Source organism: Leopardus geoffroyi, chromosome A2 (genome assembly GCF_018350155.1).
Source record: "Leopardus geoffroyi isolate Oge1 chromosome A2, O.geoffroyi_Oge1_pat1.0, whole genome shotgun sequence".
Lineage (NCBI taxonomy): Eukaryota > Metazoa > Chordata > Mammalia > Carnivora > Felidae > Leopardus > Leopardus geoffroyi.
Genome location: NC_059331.1, coordinates 101,662,841 through 101,678,587, shown reverse-complemented (window position 1 = coordinate 101,678,587; position 15,747 = coordinate 101,662,841). Strand labels below are relative to the sequence as shown.

Below are 15,747 nucleotides of genomic sequence, written 5' to 3'. Positions count from 1 at the left end.
AGAATTACCTTGTTCTTCTTTTAAGTAATAATAATTCTGACCTTGAAATGGAAGTATAGAGGACAATAAACAGGCTATGGCGAGGGCTTACAAGCTTGAGCTGTTAAAAACAGCTTTTGTAACAACAGAAATTTCTTCCAAGCTCTTCATACTCTAAAGTACTAAAAAGGTAAGTGGAATATAAAAATCCATCAAAATAGAATTTATCCTCACAAAAGTTAAAAATTATCCCTTTCCTCCCAAAATATTCTATAAATGTCATGTACTAGGCTGTGAATTAAATCTCAACACATTTAAAGATTATCATTTGGCCCACATTCTCTGACCACAATGCATTAAATTAAAAACCTTCACCAAAAATAAAACCAAAACAAAACATCTCATATACTTGGAAATCTTAAAATATTTTTAAACAAGTCAGCAATGAAGTATAGACAGTGAAAAATATATAAAACTGAAAACTAGTGGAAATAATACAAATTAAATTTGGAGGCTGCTAATTTGCATTTGAAGGGAAATACAGAGCATTTTAATGAATATATTAGAATATTAAAAAGCTAAAAATTGATGAGCCTAAAGTAAGCAACCAGCCTAAGAAGTCAGAATGAGACTAACAAAATAAATCCCAAAGAAAATGAAAAAAATTTTAGTTAGAAACAAAAGAACAATGAAATAGGATATAACAATGCAATAAAGAGGACGATAAATTCTAAAGTCAATCTTTGAAAAGACTAAGCAAATAGCAAAGGAACAAGCAAACAATATTTGGGAGAGAAATCCAACATAACAACAAAAATCCTGGAGATTAAAAAAAAAAGATGTTATTTTAAAATCTCTCTGGCAATAAATTGTGAATTTTTTTTAAATGAGCAATCTCCATTGAAACTATAACTTAACCATATTGACTCCGTAGACTAGTCAATAATTATTAATAAATTCATTCAGTAGATAAAAAGCTACCCACTAAGGAAAACACCAGGCCCAGAAAATTTTGCAAGTGAATTCTAATAAAATCAAATGTTATACAAATTTTCCAACAAATTGTTTAGAAATAAGGAACACTTCCCACTCCATTTAATGAGTCTAATGTAACCCTTAACCAAACTTTTCAAAGACAGCACAAGAATGGAAAATTACAAATCTCACTCATAAAAATGTGTTGCAAAAATCTCAAGCCAAATATAAGCTAAGCGAATCCAATAATTTATTTTTAAAAATATCAAAAATAAAATATACTTTGACTTTACTTGAGGAATACAAAGTTGTTTATACATTAAGGATTAAAGCAAAAAGTTACTTGATCAAGGGATCTAAAAAAAGGCATTTGATAACACTGCCAATTTATAATAAAAAAAAAACAAATTAAGAGTAACCTGATAAACAGTATATACTGTATTTACTAGTTGAACACCGTAAACATTATAAGCATTCTCTTCACAATCAAAAATGGAAAAAAGATGCTTGCTTTCACATTTCAACATACTTGACAGAGATCCTAGATAACTCAATGAGATAAAAAATAAAAGCCTTAATGATTGGAAAGAAACAAAACTCTGAAATTATTTAATGTTTATGATTACCTACTTAGAAAATCCAGAAGAACCTAAATTATTAGAATTAAAACTTTCATCAACATGGTTGCCACAAAAATCTACATGTTTTTATACTGGCAACAAACAGAACATACAATCTTTAAAAAGAAAACATTTTCAGAATGACAACAAAGTGAACACCCACGTACCCACCACTCAATTTAAGAAATAGAATTTATGGTTAACCATGAAGTCGCCCTATCTCACTCTCCCTTCCCCCCACTTCAGAGGTAAATTCTCTCTAAATTCTGTGTTTCTTATTCTCTGTTTTAATAGTGCTACCATATTTGTTTATATCCCTAGTTTAGTGTTTCAGAACCATATAAGTGGAATCACAATGACTATGTATATACAATACTCTTTAGCAATTCGCATTTCTCATTCCACATCATTTATTTATCTGGGATTTAACCATATTGCTGCATGTACCTTGAGTTGCTTTGTTTTTATATGAAAGTGCATTGTACAAATAAACCACAGATTATAGATCTATTCTGATGATGAACATGTGCTTTACTTTGTTTTACCATTAAAAGCAACATTGTTATTGGATATTTGTAGCCAACACCCTCCCCCAAAAAAACAAAAACAAAAAGAAAACAAAAAGAAAACAAAAAAAAAAAAAAAAAAGGAAAAGAAGAAAGAACCTTGACTTAGGTCTAACACTTTATACAAAAATTACTCAAAACAGACCGCCGGGTTTATGGTATTTTTGCGATAGTAGCCCAAAGGGACTAAGACAGCATAAGCAAGAGGCAACAATAATATCTGGTCAGATCTATCACTTTAATGACCTTAACCCCAGCTGGTCACAAGACAGCATTACAAAATGTAATATAGGGACACATCAACAGACCCTTGTTTGGGACAAACGATTTCTAAGCAAACTCTAGTTAACCTACACACCTAGCTTTGTCCCTGCAGACTCAGTGCCTGACCTGTCAGCTCTAAGTCTCCCAATGGTTCACCTTCTCTCTAGAGTTTCTTCTGCTTTGTTTTACAGCATTCTACCCAACTTGGTTGGTGATTTTTGAAATGAACACTGACCTCTGGCCAATCCAGCTTACCCTCAGGGCTTATCTTCACAAAAGATGGTGAGGTAAACAAAGGGTAAGTCTTCCGGACTCTCATTGGTTAAGACCACAACTGAGCCAGTTTCCACTGTTCACATCCACACAAGTTAGTATCACTTAAATCTACATTGCAAGTAACCTCGAGCATGATATCAGTATTCACACATATATAATTCTGATAAATTTGAGAATATGGATAGAGAAACAAAAAAATAGAGGTTCATTTCAGACAAATAGGAAAGAACATTCCTTAACCATGATAAGAAATTTGTAAAATAGGTGAGGAATTATTATGCAAGGTGCCAAAAGACAGGGTATTGAATAGTTAATTAGCATTTTTTTTAATGTTTATTTATTTTTGAGACAATGTGAGAGCATGCAAGCAGCGGAAGGGCAGACAGAGGGAGACACAGAATCTGAAGCGGGCCCCAGGCTCTGAGCTGTCAGCCCAGGGCCTGAGGCTGGAACTCACAAACTGTGAGGTCATGACCTGAGCCAAAGTTGGAAGCTTAACCAACTGAGCCACTCAGGCACCCCAAGTTAATTAGCATTTTTAAGGATAGGGCTCTGTTTCTCCTCCCCTTCTCTTACCTTCACCTCACTTCTCCCTCCCTCCCTCCCAAACCCACACACAGTCTCTCTCTCTGCTGGTTAAGAAATTCATAAATCCATAACTGCCTATATTTGTATTACACAATATACACATGTGTATTTGGTATTTTGCATTCTTTCTTTTAACCACATTTAATGGCAAAAAAAAAAAAATCCTAATATTTATGCCCACTGTATCTGTTGAAACACTTTGTCTCCATGGGTACTCATTTCAGTCAAATCAGCTTAGCGTGTACTGACTGTAAAATTTTAAGACGGCCAAAACATAGGAAAGCATATTGTTATATTAGTAGTAGAATTTGCATCTACTTTTGAGTTCTATCCTACAAAGGACAAGGTTTCCTTTAAATGTTTCAAGTTATAAAGCATGCAGTTTGTAAAAGGTAACTATTAATTCCTTAATAGAGCATTAAACCTGGTCCCATTATATCCAAAATGGTAAATGCTGTCTAGCAAATATGTGGGTGATTAAATCAGGGTCTCTGTCCTTTGGGTGCCTGTTTAGTATAGAAACAATTTATAATACATATACCTCTACAAACTCAAGCTGAGCAATCAATAATTTTGTCTTCCTTCGTCTACAAGCAGCTTATTCAACATTAACTAGTAAATCAAGGGTGAAAGGGGGGGTTGTAAATCACGAAGAAAAGATTCATTTTACTCTTAATTCCCACTTGAATCTATGTAAAATGTTAAGTTACAGACAGTTAAGGAGAAGCTGTTGTTTTTGAATATGTAATTGCTATTTAGATGATAATGGCGTGGATGTCGCAGTAGAACCAGGATCCAAATTTGAATAAGGTCTTAATGAAGGAGGCGAGGAGAAGAATGAGGAATGAAATACAACAGTGTCAGCAACAGACCTTAATGAAGCAAATTACTCTCAGTACCTTTGTAATTCAGGAGGAGCTGCATAAAAAAAGTGACAACTAACGGATCAAAAGCAGGACCTTTGCAAACTAAACATGCTTAAAACATGACATCACTGTCTGGGCAACAAGGCATTGTGGAAGGCAGCCTCCGTGTTTGGGTTTTGCAGCTCAGATCGCAAAATAACTACATTAAAAGATCTGGCTAGGCAGACCAGTTTCCTTAGAAAGCATCTTTATATTTCAAGTTAATGACATTTGTGAACAGAAAAAGAATGTAAATGTCCAAAGATATCTTGGCTGATTTTTTAAAAGCACTAGATGTTAACAGTAAGAATAGTTTTAAGGCAAAATTAAGCTGAATTCTGAAACCTATAAAACTAAAGGTCTTTTTTTTTTTTAAGTTCCAAACTATCATCTATTCTCTTATTAGATTTATGAAGCACACAATGCATTCTGCTTAACAGGTGATAGAATCGCTGTGCATATTCCTCTTTTAAAATCAATTTCACTTTTTGCAAAATCGCATTTAGGCAACATGAGAGCATATGGCATTCCCAGTGCCAAATGGAACATACGTTTAGCATGTTTAAATGATTTACCAAAGGTAACATTGATGATGGTGCTAGAAGCGGAACACAAGGCTTCTGATTTCCAGGGAAGTCATTCAAGGCAAGTGAAAAGTGCCATAGTTACAGATTTAATTTGATTCCCAGAAGGGTATTTTCTCGTCTTCTAAGTCACAATAATTTAATGACCAAATCCATTCCATATTAATTTTATAGGCAGGCCAACAAACATGGTGGATATACTTTTTGCTGTACAGACTGATATTCACAAAGGGCCACAAAAATTGATTTTTGCCTATTTATCCCAACTCCTCAAATATGTGTAGAAATAATAATCCTCCTATCCAAAGAACGCTAGCATTTATCATTATGTATTTCTAATGAGAAAAAACTCCTCAATACTAATTAATAAGTGCCCTGACACAGTCACATTACAGTTTCTAGGGACCGACTAAAAATGATTTAACTTCAAAGATAAGAATGAGACAAAAACATAAGCCTGGCAATAAGAACGATTTGCTGTCATCTTCCTGGGCCACTGCTAAGATCTTAGGCACCACTGCAAATGTTTGTACTGTATTGGATTATTTTTTAAATCTAAGTTAAGATGGTCTATCCAAAAATAACAGAAACAACACACAGGATGGAGAACATACTGGTTAAGAGCACAGACTCAGGCAATCTAGTTTAAAATCCCAGCTCTGGCACTTATTAACTGTGCAATCTTGGGCAAGTTATTCAACTTCTCTCACAATTAGCTTCCCCATCTGTGAGTTGGGGATAACAGTACTAAGTTCTTAGAGCTGCTATGAAGATAAAATGAGTTAAGATCATGTGTCATCATGGTTATTTTCAGTATGTGTCTTTAGATGAGTTACTTAAGCTTCATGTACCTCATTTTCCCCAACTCTAAAAAATAACAATACCTAATGTTTTTAGCTACAATTTAATTGAAGCTTCGGAAAGTGCTTAAAAAGACCAAAAACAGTCAGTGCGCCTGGGTGGCTGAGTCGTTTAAGCATCCGACCCTTGATCTCAGCTCAGGTACTGATCTCACGGTCTTGATCTCAGTGTTGTGAGTCCAACCAAGCCCTGCACTGGGCTTTGCATTGGACACGAAGCCTATTTAAAAAAAAAAAATCATACACATACTGTTACCATTGTTATATTAGTTTTAATTTTTCTTATTAGAATCACTAAACCTTGTGCAATTCCTATGTTCTGCTGATACTTCTTGAACTTGTCCTTCTCTCTTCCCATCGCATGGCCTCTAACCAGCAATGCTGACAAGTGTGCTAACATGACAGGCCCCACTGTCTCCACCTCTTCTAGCCTTTCCTCAACCCTACATCAATCATTCATTTTGTAGGGTTTTTTGATGATTTTTTTTTTCAAAAAGATCATCTGATTTTTGGTCTGATTCAACATGGCTTTTACATATTTTTATTAATCCCTACTCACTCTCTTCCCAAAATCACACACCACATGCAAACACTACTGGGCATCGTCTACTCTTTTGAACACCTAGACTCCATGAGAACTTCGAATGCTGACTTTCACAGCTTATTCTAGGGAACACTGATTTCATCTAGTTTTGTTCCATGCAAAATAGCAACACAGATTTTTAATAATAGATTACAGGGCACAGATACTTTTTGTTTTTAAATACGTTCAACAGTTTAAGCCTGAATTTTAATTCATTGCCTTAAAATGGAAATACTCAAATGATTATCAAAGTAATGCATTAGATAAGTACAGTACTTAGAGCCAGATGATTATATAAAACACCTATTAAGCATTCTGTGATGAACACACTGAACGTGAACACTGCACAAAGCATGTGACCCAATCCAATCATATTTACTTTACCCTACACATTTTATTATGTTTACAACATAACTTGAGTGAGTACCTTCTTGGAACACTTGAAGTTACTTTTATTGATTTCATTCATTGGAGGACTTCAAAGCACTCTAATAATGTAGGTGGTTATTATGATTAAAAACTGCAAAGATCCTACTTTTTATCAGCCAGTTATGTTTCCAAAACACAATCTTAATTTTCCTGAAAAAAGAATTGTAGTGCATCATTTATATAAACTTCATTACAATCCTCCTGAAAGTGCATGTGCTCATTTCTTTTTTTTTCCTTTTTTTATTTTGACATACACACACACACACACACGCACACACACACAGAATCTGAAGCAGGCTCCAGGCTCCGAGCTATCAGCACAAAGCCAGACGCGGGGCTCAAACCCACGAACCAGGAGATCATGACCTGAGCCGAAGTCAGATGCTTAACCGACTGAGCCACCCAGACGGCCCCATATGCTCATTTCTTATTTTATGCAGTTCGGTTGGAGCTGGTCTAAGCAGAGATCTCTTCTGACCATTGCATAAAGGTTTTAAAAAGAAAGACTGGTTTGCAAGATGTGAGAATAGGAGCTCCCTTCAATTCAGAATAATAAAAAGGTCAGAGAGAACGTCAGCAGTGCTGAGTTATGTGGCTCCTGTGGTATCATTTCTCTTCTGCATGTGGACCTGCATGCTGGCTCAGGCCACACTCTCTTTCCATCCAGAAAATGAACACTGTTCAGGATCAGTCTCATCTTCCCTATTTTACTCCTACCCAAATAAAACACAGCACTATTTTTTCAATTGATGACCATTTTATGATTAAAAACTGTAAATTAAACTGACATTTTGGTATAGAAACATTCTTTAAGGCAACAGTACTTTTTAAAATTTATTTTTAATTAACTAACTAATTTAAAAAAAATTTAATATTTATTTATTATGAGAGAGAGGGTAGGGAAGGGCAGAGAGAGGAGAAAGAGAATCCCAAGCAGGCTCCATGCTGTCAGCACAGAGCCTGCCACGGCGCTCAATCCCACGAACTGTGCCAAAACCAAGAGTCAGACACTTAACTCACTGAGCCACCGGGGGTCCACCCCGACCCCAACCCCCTCACCAAGGCATCAGTTCTTAAACTTTGTGATCTCAAGACCAGTGTTATGCTCTCAAAAATATTGAGGACGTCAAAGAGCTTTTATTTGTGTCAGCTATATCAATTGATATTTTATCATATTAGAAATCAAAACAGAAATTTTAAATATATTTATTAATTCACTTAAAATTACATTTTGCATGTTAACATAAATAGCATGTTTTTATGAAAAATGACTATATTAAAATACACAAATGTAGTAGAAAGACAGGCATCTTATATTTGTGAAAAATCTCCTTTAATTTTTGGGTGTTTTTAAACTTTTTTTTATGTTTATTAATTTTGGAGACAGAGAGAGAGACAGAGTGTGAGCAGGGGAGGGGTGGAGAGAGGGAGACACAGAATCCGAAGCGGGCTCCAGGCTCTGAGCTGTCGGCACAGAACCCAACGCGGGGCTCGAACTCACAAGCTGTGAGATCACAACCTGAGCTGAAGTCAGACGCTTAACTGACTGAGCCACCCAGGGGTCCCTAAAATCTTTTTTAATTTTTGGCTTAAGAGTGGACAGCTGGATTCTCCTATCTGCCTCTGCATTCAGGCTGTTGTGATCCACTGTTTGGCTGAAGTATGTTAAAACCCAGGGTCACACAGATAATGCACTTGGAAGAAGGAAGGCTTCATGGAGTCCATGGAAGTATCTCCTTGAGAACTGCCGTTCTAAAGTAGGTGTGTGTAATTATATTAAAACATAATTAAACATCTCACTGGCCAAACAAGAAATAAGTAAAAACAAACAAACAAAAAAAGAACAATCTCTCAGGGGCTCACCCTCCACCTCTGAATTGGTTAAGACAAATTCTTGGAATCATCTGCACTATAGGCAGCTGTACTCTGGGATGGTTTAAGGCCTGGGTGGCTCAGTCGGTTGAGCATCCAACTTCGGCTCAGGTCATGATCTCACATTTCATGGGTTAGAGCTCCGCGTCAGGCTCTGTGCTGACAGCTCAGAGCCTGGAGCCTGCTTCGGGAATTCTGTGTCTCCCTCTCTCTGCCCCTCACCCGCTCACACTGTGTCTCTCTCTCAAAAATAAATAAATAAAAAAAAAAAAAAAAAAAAAAGACCTGGGTCAGGACCTCTGGAATTCACTGCAGGTTAGAAAAGATGCTTTTTAAATTAATAGGCTATTTCTTGCCACGTATGTGGTTACATCCATACGGTGGACAAAGTTTATTGTTCTTTGTATTTAATAAATGAAAAATTGAGAGTCCTAACAAATTGGTGCTTCACTTTTAAAAAAGTTACAATTTCTACAGGTGAAAAAAATTGGAGTGAAATTGGTTCTTCATTCTAAATGTTGACGAAAGACTGGTTTAAGCGGCAACCTTACATAAGAACAGGAATTTGTAATTCAGTAATTCAAGGAACTGACATGATTCTTACTGGAGAACCCTCATTTTAGGCACATTTTCAAACTCTAAGAAAAAAAGAGTTACAAACACTGAGTGGGTTTTAATCGCCATTTTAGTGAGCCACAGTAATTATTTTTGGCAAATAAAATAAACTACATCTGTGCCCAATTATATGAAGAGTCATTCACTCAAAGTTTGGCAAGGAAGAATTTCAAAAGCAGGCAGTAAATTTAGTGTAGTGCTACCAGAAGACTGGCTGATGGCATTCTCCTGAAATTCTGCTGTGGCTAGTCTTATGGCTTCAAAGAACACATAATAAATTTATATTCCAACAGAACTGAAGAATAAATACAAGCAAAAACCAAGTGCCTTTCCCCTGCATCTAGAAAAGGGAAGTTGTATAGGTGGGCATAGCAACTGTTCATCAACACAAACTATTTGCTTTGTCTGTGAGCATTTTTTACAGAAAAGAAAACGGGGTACTCATGGTCAGGTAGGGTGGGTAGTCTCACAGCTCGAATTAGGATCAAATTTTACTCACAGTAATATATTTCAAAGATTATAACAGAGGTCAGTGGAAAAATAAGATTCAATTTAAAGAAAATCACTTTACAGGTCATTTTTAAAATATCTGTCTAATGCATTAATAGGTGCCTCTCAGAGAGCCTGGGTGGCTCAGTTGATTGTCAGACTTCAGCTCAGGTCATGATCTCACAGCTCATGGATTCAAGCTCCATGTTGGGCTCTGTACTAACAGCTCAGACCCTGGACCCTGCTTCAAATTCTGTGTCTCCCTCTCTCTCTGCCCCTCTCCCACTTGCACTCTGTCGCTCTCTCTCTCAAAAATAAACAAACAGTAAAAAAAATAAAAAATAAAAAATAAAAAATAAAAAATAAATAAATAAATAAAAGAAAACAGGTGCCTTTCATTTTCGTCCTTGAGGGCTGTTCATTTGGAAATTTTAAGAAATGATTAAAAAGGGGCGCCTGAGTGGCTCAGTCACTTAAGTGTCCAACTTCAGCTCAGGTTATGATCTCATGGTTCATGGGTTTGAGACGTGCATTGGGCTCTGTGCTGACAGCTCTGAGCCTGGAGCCTGCTTTGGATTCTGTGTCTCCCTCCCTCTCTGCCCTTCCCCTGCTCCTACTCTGTCTCTCTCTCGCTCACTCTCTCAAAAATAAACATTAAAAAAAAATTAAGAAATAAATAAATAGGAGCACCTGGGTGGCTCAGTTGGTTGGGCGTCCGACATCGGTTCAGGTCATGATCTCATGGCTTGTGAATTCAAGCCCCGTGTCGGGCTCTGTGCTGACAGCTCAGAGCCTGAAGCCTGCTTCATGTTCTGTGTCTCTCTCTCTCTGCCCCTCCCCCACTCATGCTGTCTCTCTGTCTCTCAAAAATAAATAAACATTAAAAAAGATTTAAAAAATAAAATAAAAAATACATAAATAACCTTAAAAAAAAAAAGAAAAAGCAATTTGAGTGTGACTGAAACCCAGGTTTCCTGCCTTCCAGACCAGAATTCTCCTACTTCATAAAATATCGTATTTTAAAAATTAGACTTAATAAAATATGTAACATTAACACTGTACTGAAGTATTTCTTTAGAAGTGCAGGACCTCCAGGCCCTGAACAAGAATATCAATTATATTACCAACTTGTGAAAGAGTGAGTTAATAGAAATTTCGAGTTCTAAAATGTGAAATAGCCTGTCATTTCTGTACCGATATTCTCAAATGCCATATTTTTTAAAGCCAAGCTACAAATAATTTATCCCATAAAACTTAGCTTTCAATCATAATAATGGAAGTAATGGAAAAGCAAGATAATTAGACATCAATGTAGCGATCACTTCTCTACCTTGGGAATCCCTTCTGCAGAATTCGACTACATGTGAATATATTTCCATATACCTTTTCTGCCTGAGTTTCAATCTGAATTTCAGCTCCACTCTTTATTAATCATGACCTCCTCTTGTTGAGGAAATTCATAAAAGAAGACAAGAGAGGTCAGAAATAGAAGACAGAAGTACAGCTGAGAGCACAGAAATAGCAAAAATGGTTACAGTGAAATCTTAGAAAAGATAAAGAAAAATGGCAGAAAGTGAAGACATCTGGGTGTCCTCAGTAGCAAGGGATCGGAGGCACACGTAAGAAAGAGCGTCTCCCGTGAACTAACCACAGTGGGACCTACACCTGCAAGATCTTGGATATGCAAAGGGGAGGCTAATAAACAGGCAGGCGAGCCCCTGTACCTGTTCTGTTAATCATCCTAATCACACTAGTCTAAGGCCAGGACCCTGCAAGGCAGGAGAGTAAGGTCAACTCTCAATCAGAAAAGCAGAGAGACGCAGAACATTTAAGTGAAGGAGGTGAGGGGATCAGAAAAAAAAAAAAAAGGCTACTTTATAAATATTTCATCCTCCACAAAGCAACACAAATTTACAAGCCTGGGAGAGAGAGAGAAATCTGGAAGCATTCTTAACAAACAAGGGATAGGAAGCAGAACCAAGCAGTACAGCTTCCAGTTATCATTTTTTGAAGGTGTGAAGTGTCATGTGAATTGTCGTTAGTGCGCTTTACTGCTTTCGTTCAGCAAATGCGGAAACTGTCACAGACACAGCTCCAACTGAAGGCCCCCAACCTTAGTTTCCCCTTAAGGTTTTAAGTTATAGGCTACAACTTCATCCTTATAAGAATTTTCTGGGCCCTAGGCTCCACAGTGAGGGAGGAAACTATATGGTTCACTCCTCTAAAGCTATATGTATATATTTAAAAGGTAAGATGGGTTCCATTCTGCCTCACACATTTTTTTCTATGCGGAACAGAATATGCTAATTAAACGCTGACACACAAGTGAAATATTAACCAAATCTCTGCAGAGGTCCAGGTGTCAATTATATGATTATTTCTTTCCATAAATGTTTGGGTTTAGAGGATCTCCCCCCTCCCCCCGCAAAGAATTACTTCCTTCAGTGAGCATCTCTAAATATTTGAAAGGCTTATAAGTGGGTAAAACATCACCACCCTTCATGAAAAGAAAGTATTTTTACTTTGACTTTAATTCAGAACTTTCCCTCTCTTTAAATATAGTTTTCTGGATATAATCTGACTAGAAGTAAGCAGGAGATTTATTTCCACTTATATAAATAGTATTATTTATTACTCAGAGCCTAGTTTAGAGGTTTTACAATGCAAATTCATCTACTCTCTCTCACTCAACTATTTACTGAACACCTAATATTTATATGGCATTATATGAGCACTAAGATTGTAGACCCTCACAAGTTGTGGTTCCCTGGCAGTTGTGAAACTGAAAAATCTATCTGCCCTTCGTCAGTGAAGCTTTAGGGGAAAATGTGAAAAGCTTGGAGGAAGGAAATAGTCTTTCTGGTCCTAAACTTAGAACTAAATCTATTTCCAAGATGACCTTCCAGATTGGAACATCACATCCACAGACCACCCTAGGGATGCAGGGAGTTTCTGAAGTGAAAATTTCCAGTGCTCCTGGTTTAGGTCAGTCTGGTGCCACTATTTTTAAACAGTTTAAGATTTTCCTATTTTAATGTAAGTAAAAATAAAACAAATCTGCACTTTGAATTCATAAATTCTTATAAAATTCAAAGGAAATTAAAATCTCAACTTCAGGCCCAAGTTTATGAATGGTTGGTTAAAGCATAAACATATTTAACTTTCAAATCGTCAGTTAAAAAAAGAATCTAAGGGACTTAAAAAACTCATTCTATATTACCTTAAAAAAAATGAGTCTGAAAAGAAGGAAAAGCACAAAATTAAGAAAGGTCTGACATTCCCCCTAATCAGTGACATCAGCACCCCATCCAGTCGGGGGAAACCAACATCCACAAAACTCATTACTTATATGTTGCAGAAAAATTCAAGTTCTACTTTTGGGGATGCAAATCACTTTGAGAGGTGTTCATTTTAAGACAAGATTCTCATCCACCTCACCGTTAAATACTTGCTAAGGAAGAGAGGTGGGTCACGATAACAGGGGCTGAAGAGGCCAGGAGGGAAAGAGGTCGCTACAAACAGAACCCAAGAAGCAAAGCTGTAGTCCCCACAGGAAAACCTGGCTATCGGACAGTTCAAAAGCCTGGACTGAACTGCCCAAACAGGATCTCCAACTATATGATCTACCACAAAAAAAGGAAAAATATTCAGACAGGCTAACGTCTGCTGCAATGATTCAATCTCAAACATGTGACTTTGTTAAGTCACATGGGTCTGGTTCGAGAAGCAACTTCTAAGGAAAAGGCTAAGTTCTAAAAACACTGAAAGTCAACAAACATTTCTCACTTGAAACTTCTACCAATTTGGTTGAAACTGATGGCAAAGAGGGAGGGGGAAATTGCAGTCACATATATTTATTAAAAAAAACACTAAAGGAATAAGTTTCTATAGTTAGTTTTTAAAGTGAGAATTGCTATATATTGCAACCTTCTCATAGAAATTTGACCTATCTATATCTTCATTAATTTCATCAAAAAAAAAAAAAAAAAGATTTGATGAAGCTTATAGCAATTCACAATAAATAAAATCCCTTCACCAGCACAGTGTTTAGCCAATGGGCACTCAATAAGTATTTGAGTAGGCACTTGATAAATATTTATTGAATAAATGATTAACTTACTGGAAATTCAGGACCGGTTTACAAGGATTCTGTGAATCTCGTGAACTTGTAGGTGAAATATTGGGCCCATGGGTACATGGGCATTTTTTCAACAGATCCTCATACAGTCCATATCCAAAAAAGGATACAGCTTACTTTGAGTAACGGATGAATTATTTATCTTTCAGGCAGTCCACTATTAATATTGCTTGCTACTGAGATTCTGATAAGAACTTGACAACCAAAAGATTCAGATAACACACTTTCTGGGTAGAACCTGAAGTCCAGAAATTCTCTATTTCTAATTAAAAGCAGAACTAAATGCTTGGACAATCAAACAAGTAGAGGGTCAGACTGATAAGGAATCCACTCCAAGCAACGGCAACTCCCCCAAAGACAAGGCCATTTAACAGCCCTTACGAAGTGGGCTGAGGGAATACCAAAATTTTCCTACAAAACACTTCTGGTCTCATTAAACACAGTTATTTAAGCAACCAAGGAATTCTGATTTATGCTTCTCAAACTGGAGGATGAATACCTCCAGGAGTATATGTGGCATGTGAGAAGATACACAATGACAAAGGAAAAACACTGCAAATCTTTTAGCATCTCATTTACTGTTTGATGTTACACAAATAAAAGCATTTTATGTTAAGGGGTACCTGGGTGGCTCAGTTGGTTAAGCATGGGACTCTTGGTTTTGGCTCAGGTCATGATCTGATGGTTTCATGAGTTTGAGCACATCAGGCTCTGTGCTGGCAGCATGGAGTCTGCTTGGGATTCTCTCTCCCTCGGTCTCTGCCCATTCCCCGCTCATGCTGTCTCTGTCTCTCTCAAATAAATAAACTTAAAAAAATAATAAAGCATTTAATTTTTTTTAAGTTTACTTATTCACTTTGAGAGAGAAAGAGCACAAGAGGGGTAGGGACAGAGAGAAGGAGAGACAGAATCCCAAGCAGGCTCCACACCATCAGTGCCTGATGTGGGGCCTGAACTCATAAACAATGAGATCATGACCAGAGCCGAGATCAAGAGTCGGATGTTTAATCGACTATGTCACCCAGGCACTCCCAGAAAAAAAGCATTTCATGTTAAAACAATCACAGCTATATTATGCACTGAGTGCAAATTTCACATGAGTTGAAGATAACACCAGCTCTGTGGGGGAAAAAAATCCTTGAGACAAAGTGTCCACCCCAAAGGCTTTAGGGGGTGCATATTCATGCTCCTTCACCATTGGGGTGCTTTGGAAGATAAGTTCAAGCAGAACTGCCACAGAGAGACAAAATAATTGTTCAGATTGGATTTTACATTAGCCATTTTTTAAAGTCTCTGAAGGATACCTATATGCTATCTGTTTTAAAGCAGATACATTCAAGGAAACCCTTCAAGATGAAATGGGTAAGTTATCTGTTTCATCGGTCTTTTAGAGATAAGCAAATTGAATATTGCAACTTGTCTGGCAAACACGATGATTCTGATGTTAGAGCAATAAATACTACGCAGTTCTTTTGGACGAAAATTAGATAGCAGAAGTAGCAGGCAGTGAGGGACGTGTCCAAAAGAAAAAACAAAATCTACACAATCAGCACCGTTGTAGAAGATTGTAATCTCCCCCTTCAGTCCAGCAAAGGGTCAGGTGCACAGTTCATCAAGAAGTGGTATGTGCTCATCAAGATCTTAATAGGTGAAAAAAATAAGAATTTAAAAAAATAAAAAAGTGCAGGGGCACCTGCGTGTCTCAGTCAGTTAAGCATCAAACTCTTGATCTCAGCTCAGGTCTTGATCTCACCATTGTGAGTTCAAGCCCCACACTGGGCTCCTTGCTGGGCCTGAGGTCTACTCAAAACATAAAAATAAAATAATAAAATAATGAAAAATAAAAAGAAGTGCAAAACAACCTGATTTACCCTTGCTGAAAATTACCTGATCTGCCACAAGAATATTCCTAGAGTCTGCTTAGAACACACACTAAGACTGAAGTTCTATAGAACTTGGAGCAAGGAGAGAAGGTGTTTACTGAGCACGCCGAGTTTAGGTCAT

At 36.9% G+C, this 15,747-nt stretch overlaps 1 protein-coding gene across 1 annotated transcript in view; it reads right to left on the bottom strand.

Moving 5' to 3' along the window:
- The window catches only part of UMAD1 (UBAP1-MVB12-associated (UMA) domain containing 1), a 221,073-nt gene that overhangs the window by 163,038 nt on the left and 42,288 nt on the right, over window positions 1-15,747 (bottom strand). The window lies entirely within an intron of this gene.